This window comes from Herpailurus yagouaroundi, unplaced genomic scaffold, assembly GCF_014898765.1.
Source record: "Herpailurus yagouaroundi ecotype Mexico unplaced genomic scaffold, PumYag 46677, whole genome shotgun sequence".
NCBI classification, from domain to species: Eukaryota; Metazoa; Chordata; class Mammalia; order Carnivora; family Felidae; genus Herpailurus; species Herpailurus yagouaroundi.
In genome coordinates this window covers 8664-16424 of record NW_024413602.1, presented here as the reverse complement: position 1 = coordinate 16424, position 7761 = coordinate 8664, and the positions used below count along the sequence as shown (strand labels likewise).

The window sequence follows — 7761 nt, the reverse complement described above, 5'->3', positions numbered from 1 at the left end:
TAAGAGTGAAACCATATGGTATCTGTCTTTCTCTGTATGGCTTATTTCACTTAGCATCACACTCTCCAGTTCCATCCACGTTCCCACTCTTGGTTTTGACTTAGGTCATAATCTCAGTTTGTGAGTTTGAGCCCCATGTCAGACTCTACGCTGATAGCACAAAGCCTGCTTGTGATTCTCTCTCTGCCTCTCCTCCATTTGCTCTCTCCATTAATAAATAAATAAATAAATAAATAAATAAATAAATAAATAAATTTTATCTCAAAATCCAGGAATCATTTCCTGATTCACTCATTGTTTTTCCCATACCATACTTTAGAAAACTTCATACTTTTCACTCCCCCCAATCAAACTCTGGTCAAACCAGCATATTTTTTAAGCTATTATTTTAATTCCAGTTTGCTAATATACAGTGTAATATTAGTTTCAGGTGTAGAATATAGTGATTCAACACTTCATTCAACACCCAGTTCTCATCACAAGTGCATTCCTTGATCCCCATCACCTATTTCACCTATCTTCCCACCCACCTCCCCTTTGGTAACCATCAGTTTATTCTTATAGTTAAGAGTCTGTTTCTTGGTTTGCCTCTCTCTCTTTCTCTTATTTTTTTTTCTTTTGCTTATTTGTTTTGTTTATTAAATTCTACATATGAATGAAATCATATGGTATTTGTCTTTCTGTGACTATTTCACTAAATAATGGTATTTGTCTTTCTCTGACTGACTTATTTCTTTCTCTGACTGACTTTCTCTGACTGACTAAATATTGTGCTTTCTAGGTCCAACCACAGGGGCTATGCTAATCTTCTCTGTATCATTCCAATTTTAGTATATATGCTGCTGAAGCAAGCATAAACCAGTGTATTTTTAAGTCTGATGGCTATATATTCCCATTGCCTCAACCAACACAGCTCTAAGAATGAAACCAGGGACTGAAAATTAGGAGATGCTCACTCTCCTCATGCCTTGGTAATGGATTATTTATGCAGCCAATTGCTTAGATTAGTTTCTTATTCTTTTTATCATTCCAAAGAGTTTGGCTTGCCCAGAAGAAAATAAGAAATCAACAATAAGTCCAATGATTACTAACATTTCACAGTTGAGAAAATTGAATTGCAAAAGGTTAAATTCTTTTCTGAGTTACAAGGCTAGTAAGTGACAGAACCAAAACTTTATCTTTAGGAGGACAATTCCAGAACACATGTTCTAAACCATTATAAGATATATAATGACTTTTACCAAAGATATATATTTGATTTTGCCAAAGAAAAATGGACAATATACAGACATTACACTGAAAGTTCTTAATAAATTTTGTAGCTTCTAAGCTAGGTACGGCTACTAAATACATGCTTGTATATAACTACATATTTCAATAAATTCCTTTTATTTTAGCGAATATTTATTTTTGATTATCTATTAAGTATGAGTAATTGTGCTTGTTTAATGTTAATTTAAACCAAATGAATTTAAACTTTGGAATTGTCTAACTTTTTCTAAAAAAGAAACTCTAAAAATAGGTGAAAGAGTAAACTTCCTAGGGTCAGTGAAAACAACACTGACTTTGATATCACATGGTCTAAAACCAGGCTTCTCTGCTTACTAGCTATGTGGCATTGAGTGCGTACACTTAAGTAGGCATCCTTTATCTACTTAAAGTGGCTTCAGCATTTTGTTATAACTTATCCTCATGCATAAAAATTAATGTCATTTACAAATTATCACATTTGGTATTTGACAAATGCTAAGGACCTCTCAATATTACTTAGCTCATGTAAGTTCTATATATGTGGAAAAGAAATTCCATAATATTAAAACAAAATACTGAAAAATGATATAGTCACTTCAGTGGATTTTTACATGATATCAAAAAAAAGGAAGAAAAAAAGAAAAGAAATCATGCCCATTCTTTTTACTTTTACTCAGTTCTCTATATTAACATAGTCTGTTTGCGGCTCCAGTAATCAGCTTGAAGAATATAAATGCTACCGATCAGATAGCTACTTGTTCTGAAGATGGGATTAAAAAAAAGGGAGATTGAACGAAATTGGAGCACAAGTAATTTAAGAGAAAAAAGATGTCACTGTACATGGCTATCATGAGTTATTAAAAGAAATTGTCATGTTCCCTTCTTTTTATTTCTGTTAGTTTAGATTCTTACTGGAAGTGCATAAAAACTATTTTCTTATCACTCTCTGTTTGACTAATGCCAAAGAATCAACACTAGGCATTTGCAGCAGAAATAAGTGATTATATCACTTATCTCGCTGTATGAGGGGCCAATGATTAAAAACACACACACACATTGGGCAACTTTGGAATCACCTTTAGATGCTTAAGCATCCAAGATATAACATACATTATAAATACAGATGGATTTTATCTGTAATATTGGGAACCTCATTACATAGATAAGCTAATACAAACACCTGTACAATGAGCTGTATGAATATTATTCTAAGTATTATGAGAATATTGTGTTCTGACCTTAATGATTAGCAATCATTGGTAGAAAAGATTCCATAAAGAGCAATACTTTAAATATTCAAGGACTGTAGTATTAACTATGTATATCAGTTTTTCAGAAATAGAATTTCTAGAAGCTTATTCCTTTTTAAGTGAAGCAAGATGACTTTGTTTCTTATATGACGGCATAGGCTAAATTAGGAATGTTGGTACATTATATTAGGCAGAAACATTTTTGGTTCCAAGAGAAGATCCAAATAACACTGTGTTGTATAAGAATCTACTTTTCTCAAATAACAAGACATTTCATATTGTTTTCTGAGGAGCTAATTCACTGAGTCAATATAGGCAGGCTGGCATTTCTTTTTATTTTATTTTATTTTATTTTATTTTATTTTATTTTATTTTATTTTATTTTAGAAAAGGAGAGAGTGCAAGCAGGGGAAAGGGGCAGAAGGAGAGAAAGAATCTTCAGGAGGCTCCACACTCAGTGCAGATCCTGACCTGGGGCCTCATCCCACGACCCTGGGATCATGATCTAAGCAGGAATCGAGTTGGACACTCAACCAACTGAGCCACCCAAGAGCCCCAGGCTGGCATTTCTGTGATTCTATTGCCCTTTCCCACAAGATTGCAGTTTGCCATATCTCCAGGCATCCCATTTATAATCTATATGCTTATTTTGCCAGAATTCATTACTTGATACTTAGATACAAATTAGACTGAATTAAAAAGTGTTTACCATTTACCTCATATATATTGGAGGTAAGTAGGATATAAAGGTTTGAGAAATGGGCATTAGTGTTACCTGACCTATAGTTTCAGCAACAGAGGTAAAACTTTTTAATGGAGGTCTATATTGCTAAGAGGGATTAAGTTCTATTAGACCTGCTTCTTCAATAGAGTTGATACTATGGATAATAGCAACCATGTTCTCTCATGAAATGACTCAGATACACTGTAAGGGGGATATTGTATTAGAACATTTGCTTCACCTATTGTGGCATTTATTTCTGTTCTTGTGTTTAAACAGAGTTTCAACCAACAGTATGAGATGTTTTACATATAGATAATTACTTTAGAATAGATAAAGCATCTTGTTGTAGACTTAGAAAATTCTTTGAATTGTTGGAATGTTAGTATTATTTCAATTATAATTGATAAATTAGATGGAACCTCTGAATAGGACAAATCGTTGAAGTTTCAGGAAATTCCTTTTTTTAATTTTAATTTTAATTTTTTAAGTAATATCTACACCCAACATGGGGCTCAAACTCATGATCCTGAGATCGAGTCACATGCTCTACTGACTGACACAGCCAGGCACCCCTGTTTCAGTAAATTCTTAATAAAAGTACAGACACAAACAGATGAAAATAGATTTTAAATCACAATATGCCATTACTCAAAGAAACTTAATCCATCACTAAGTTTCTTTATGCTTACAAAGCTAGCTATGCATTTAAATCCCCTAAAATGAGGGGTGCCTGGGTGGCTCAGTCAGTTGGGTGGCTGACTTCAGCTCAGGTCATGATCTCATGGATTGTGAGTTTGAGCCCCATGTCAGGCTCTGAGAGCTCAGGACCTGGAGCCCGCTTCAGATCCTTTATCTCCGTTTCTCTCTCTTTGCCCCTTCCCCGCCTGTGCTGTGTCTCTCTGTCTCTCAAAAATGAATAAACATTAAAATTTTTTTATAAAAATATAAAATAAGGAAAAGAAAAGAAGAGAAAAGAAAAGAAAAAGAAAAAAGAAGAAAAGAAAGAAAAGAAAAGAAAAAAGAAAAAAAGAAAAGAAAAGAAAGAAAAGAAAAGAAAAGAAAAGAAAAGAGAAAAAAGAAAAGAAAAGAAATACCCTGAGGTGATTTTCAAAACACACTTCAGGTCTCTACTTTTGCCTAGCTGAATCAAAACATCTGGAGTGTGGGGTCAACATATCCTTATTGTCAGCAGGTTACCAGGTGATTTTTTGCATTGGTTTTCAGACTAGCATTTAGTAACAAGTATATGACCTAATATTGTATACCTTTTAAAAATAGTTTCTATTATTTTAGTATAGTAAACTGCAAATAAGAGTAATGAACAATTACTAAGAAGAGTGTAAGTGAGCCTCATTAATGAAGTTGATTTGAAATGAAATAAAGCAAAAAATTTATTCTGGGAGGTTTGGGTCTCCAAAGATTTCAAGATACATGATCTGATACACACTTGTAATACTTAAGAGGAAAATATTAAAAGAAAGAGAATTGTACTAACAAACAGTCTAGAAAGCTTTGATTTCCAATTCATTGAAATTCAATTAGGCACTTGTCTGAGAAGAAATTTCAGTTCAAGATCCTCGAAAAGTTCAAGTTCTCCTTGAGATTCAGGGCCACACAGCTGTTATCAGACAGCTGAGCTTGCTGATGGGTTAATTAATCACATCAGACCAACTGGAAGGCAACAGTTTCAAATTACTCAATGGAGTGTTGTCACTGCCAATGATTTCTTATTCTATATCTTGATGGAGGAGTTTATCATTAATGAACAAGTGGACTCCAAAACTTGGTTAAGAGTTCTCTTAGGGACAAAAAGGTTTAAACTTCCTCCCCAAATTTCTAAATTCTCCTTAATAAGATGGCATGAAACACAGAACTATGTTAAGAATGAGAAATATATAATAACAACTGAAAAAATATAATGCATTTTTAAGTTCTCTAGATTAAAATAATTATAATAATAATAATTTTAAAATGACAAAATATATATAAATATTGGATTATTTTTCAGTGGCTTCCTCCCTTACAATTTACTGTTTTTCTTATATAGATAAGTTTCTCTTTTAGCTAGACATTTTTATAACTTGCCCTATTATTCTACTTATTACAGTATAGAGTATTCTAATATTTCAATAGACTTCACTTTACCTTGTACTTTGTAATAGTTTCAACATCTCAACAAATGTGAAAATAAACCTTCAATATTTAATAAACTGGCATAGTGATTAGGCCACTCTTCATCTTTTCATGTTGCCAAGTATAAATGCTAGCTACAAAGCACCAAAATATATTGTTATTTCAAATTATATAATAATATTAATATTGACAATACTGATAGTAATGTTTAAAACTTGACAAGCTGGGTAGTGGACTAACATATTTGTTACTTTCCGATCTATTTTAGGCTCCACGCGAGTCATCAGATATTTCAAGTATTGTTTTAATTTTTCATTCAATAAAAATTGAATATATGTATGTACATTATTTATTATTATAAAGGTTTTTAAATTTTTCTAATACCTAACATAAGACAATAACAGTAATAAAAATAAACATGGCAAAATTTGTCACTATTTAGATTATGTTCTCTGTATACCAGGTACTGTACCTTGTCAAATTGCAACATGGATTCAAACAGACCTAGTTTTGGTCTGTTTTTTATCTTGAGAATGTTCTTGATTCTTTAAGCCTCAGTATCCTCATCTGTAATACAAGAATAATAAACATAACTGCCTCATAAGTTTGTGATGAATAAATGTGAAAAAAATTTAAAATGCAGAGTAAAAGCTCAGTATAAGGCAGATTGTATGATGATTATGGAGATGCTTAGCAATTTATTGATTCTGCTTCTTTCTTTTAATTTTTTACCTGTTAATTAATCTTTGAGTCTTTGTTATTTAGCACAGGACCTGCAACATTATAATTACTCAAAAATATTAGTTAAATTGAACAGAGACTATATCAATGTATGGTCAGAGAGTATCTAAATGGATTGTTCCTTTTAATAAAAAGCCAATATTTTTATTTTATAATATTGATATTTTCTAATAATTATTTCACTTCCCAATTCATTTATTTTCAAATTAGATGCTAACTTCTTTGAGTTTGCTTTATTGTACCAGTCTTTTATACAGTATATTTTATGTTTCAATATTTATTTTATTTAACCTATGAAATACATCAATTGATTCCTTATATTTCCAATCTGTTTTCCCCTTATAATTGATTTTGTAGACAAAAGGATTATAATATATTCAAATAAATCATATACTCTATTAACAAATAAAGGAAACACAGTAACAAAGAACACACAAAAAATTGCATTTTGTATCTATATGTGTTTGTGTTTTGATGCTAGTTGAAAGAAGTCATTGAAAGAAAATGGCTGCTTGTTCAACTGTGAGCTGGACATGGGAATCAAAGGCTCCTCACCCTCTCCTTTATCCGTGGACTGGACATCCCGCCCACCATTCCCACACTACTAGGAGCTGTTTCAAAGAGTTACCCTTTACAGAGGAAGGTATTGTTGAGACCATCTGAATGGTATACATGACTGAACCCCATTAAGACCACTATATAAACACATAAGATTCTGGTGGCAGGTGCAGAGATCTACTCGTCTTGTGGCCATCCAAGACAAGCCTTGTATATAAGTTCCTTTGCTTATTAAACCTGCCACCTACCAATCTGGGGTGGTCTGCCTCTTTCTTCCATCTCTCTTTGCCCTATGAGTGCAGTGGCCACTGTCAGATTTTACCCAGGAAACTCTCAAGATTGTGAGCCAATAATGCTGTAGTTTGTGTTATTATTTTTAGGAGAGGGGTGCCTGGGTGGCTCAGTCGGTTGAGCGTCCGACCAACTTCAGCTCAGGTCACAATCTCACAGTTCGTGAGTTTGAGCCCCGCATCAGGCTCTGGGCTGATGGCTCAGAGCCTGGAGCCTGCCTCCGATTCTGTGTCTCCCTCTCTCTCTGACCCTCCCCCATTCATGCTCTGTCTCTCTCTGTCTCAAAAATAAATAAACATTAAAAAAAATTTAGGAGAGACTAGGAAATATCTTTGAATAAAAGGAAATTCAACTTTAGGTGTAATTGGCCTACATGGGGAAATTTCTTGTTTAGAAATCTGAAACAGTAAAATTTCACCAGTCCTTTTAAAATAGAAATTTCAGGGGTGCCTGGGTGGCTCAGCCAGTTGAAACTATGACTCCTGATTTCAGCTTAAGTCATGATCTCACCATTCATGAAGTTGAGCCCCCTGTCAGGCTCTGCACTGACAGCACAGAGCCTACTTGGGACTCACTCTCTCTCCCTCTCTCTCTGTGCCTCTCCCCTGCTTGTGTGTGCTCTCTCTCTCTTTCAAAATAAATAAACATTTTTAAAAAACAATAAAACAGAAATTCCATATGTGTCATTCTTTTGCTAAAAATGATAAAAATAAAAGGAACTGATGAGTCTGGGTGGAAAGACAGCATAAGTAACAGACAAATGTCAAAGCTAGAAGAAAAATCAGTCAGATGCAATATACGCTTATCATTTAG

General features: G+C 33.4%; 1 pseudogene; it reads right to left on the bottom strand.

The window, feature by feature from the left end:
- Nucleotides 1–761: 761 nt before the first annotated feature.
- Nucleotides 762–855, bottom strand: LOC121024066 (uncharacterized; annotated as a pseudogene).
- Between the last annotated feature and the right edge of the window lie 6906 nt (nucleotides 856–7761).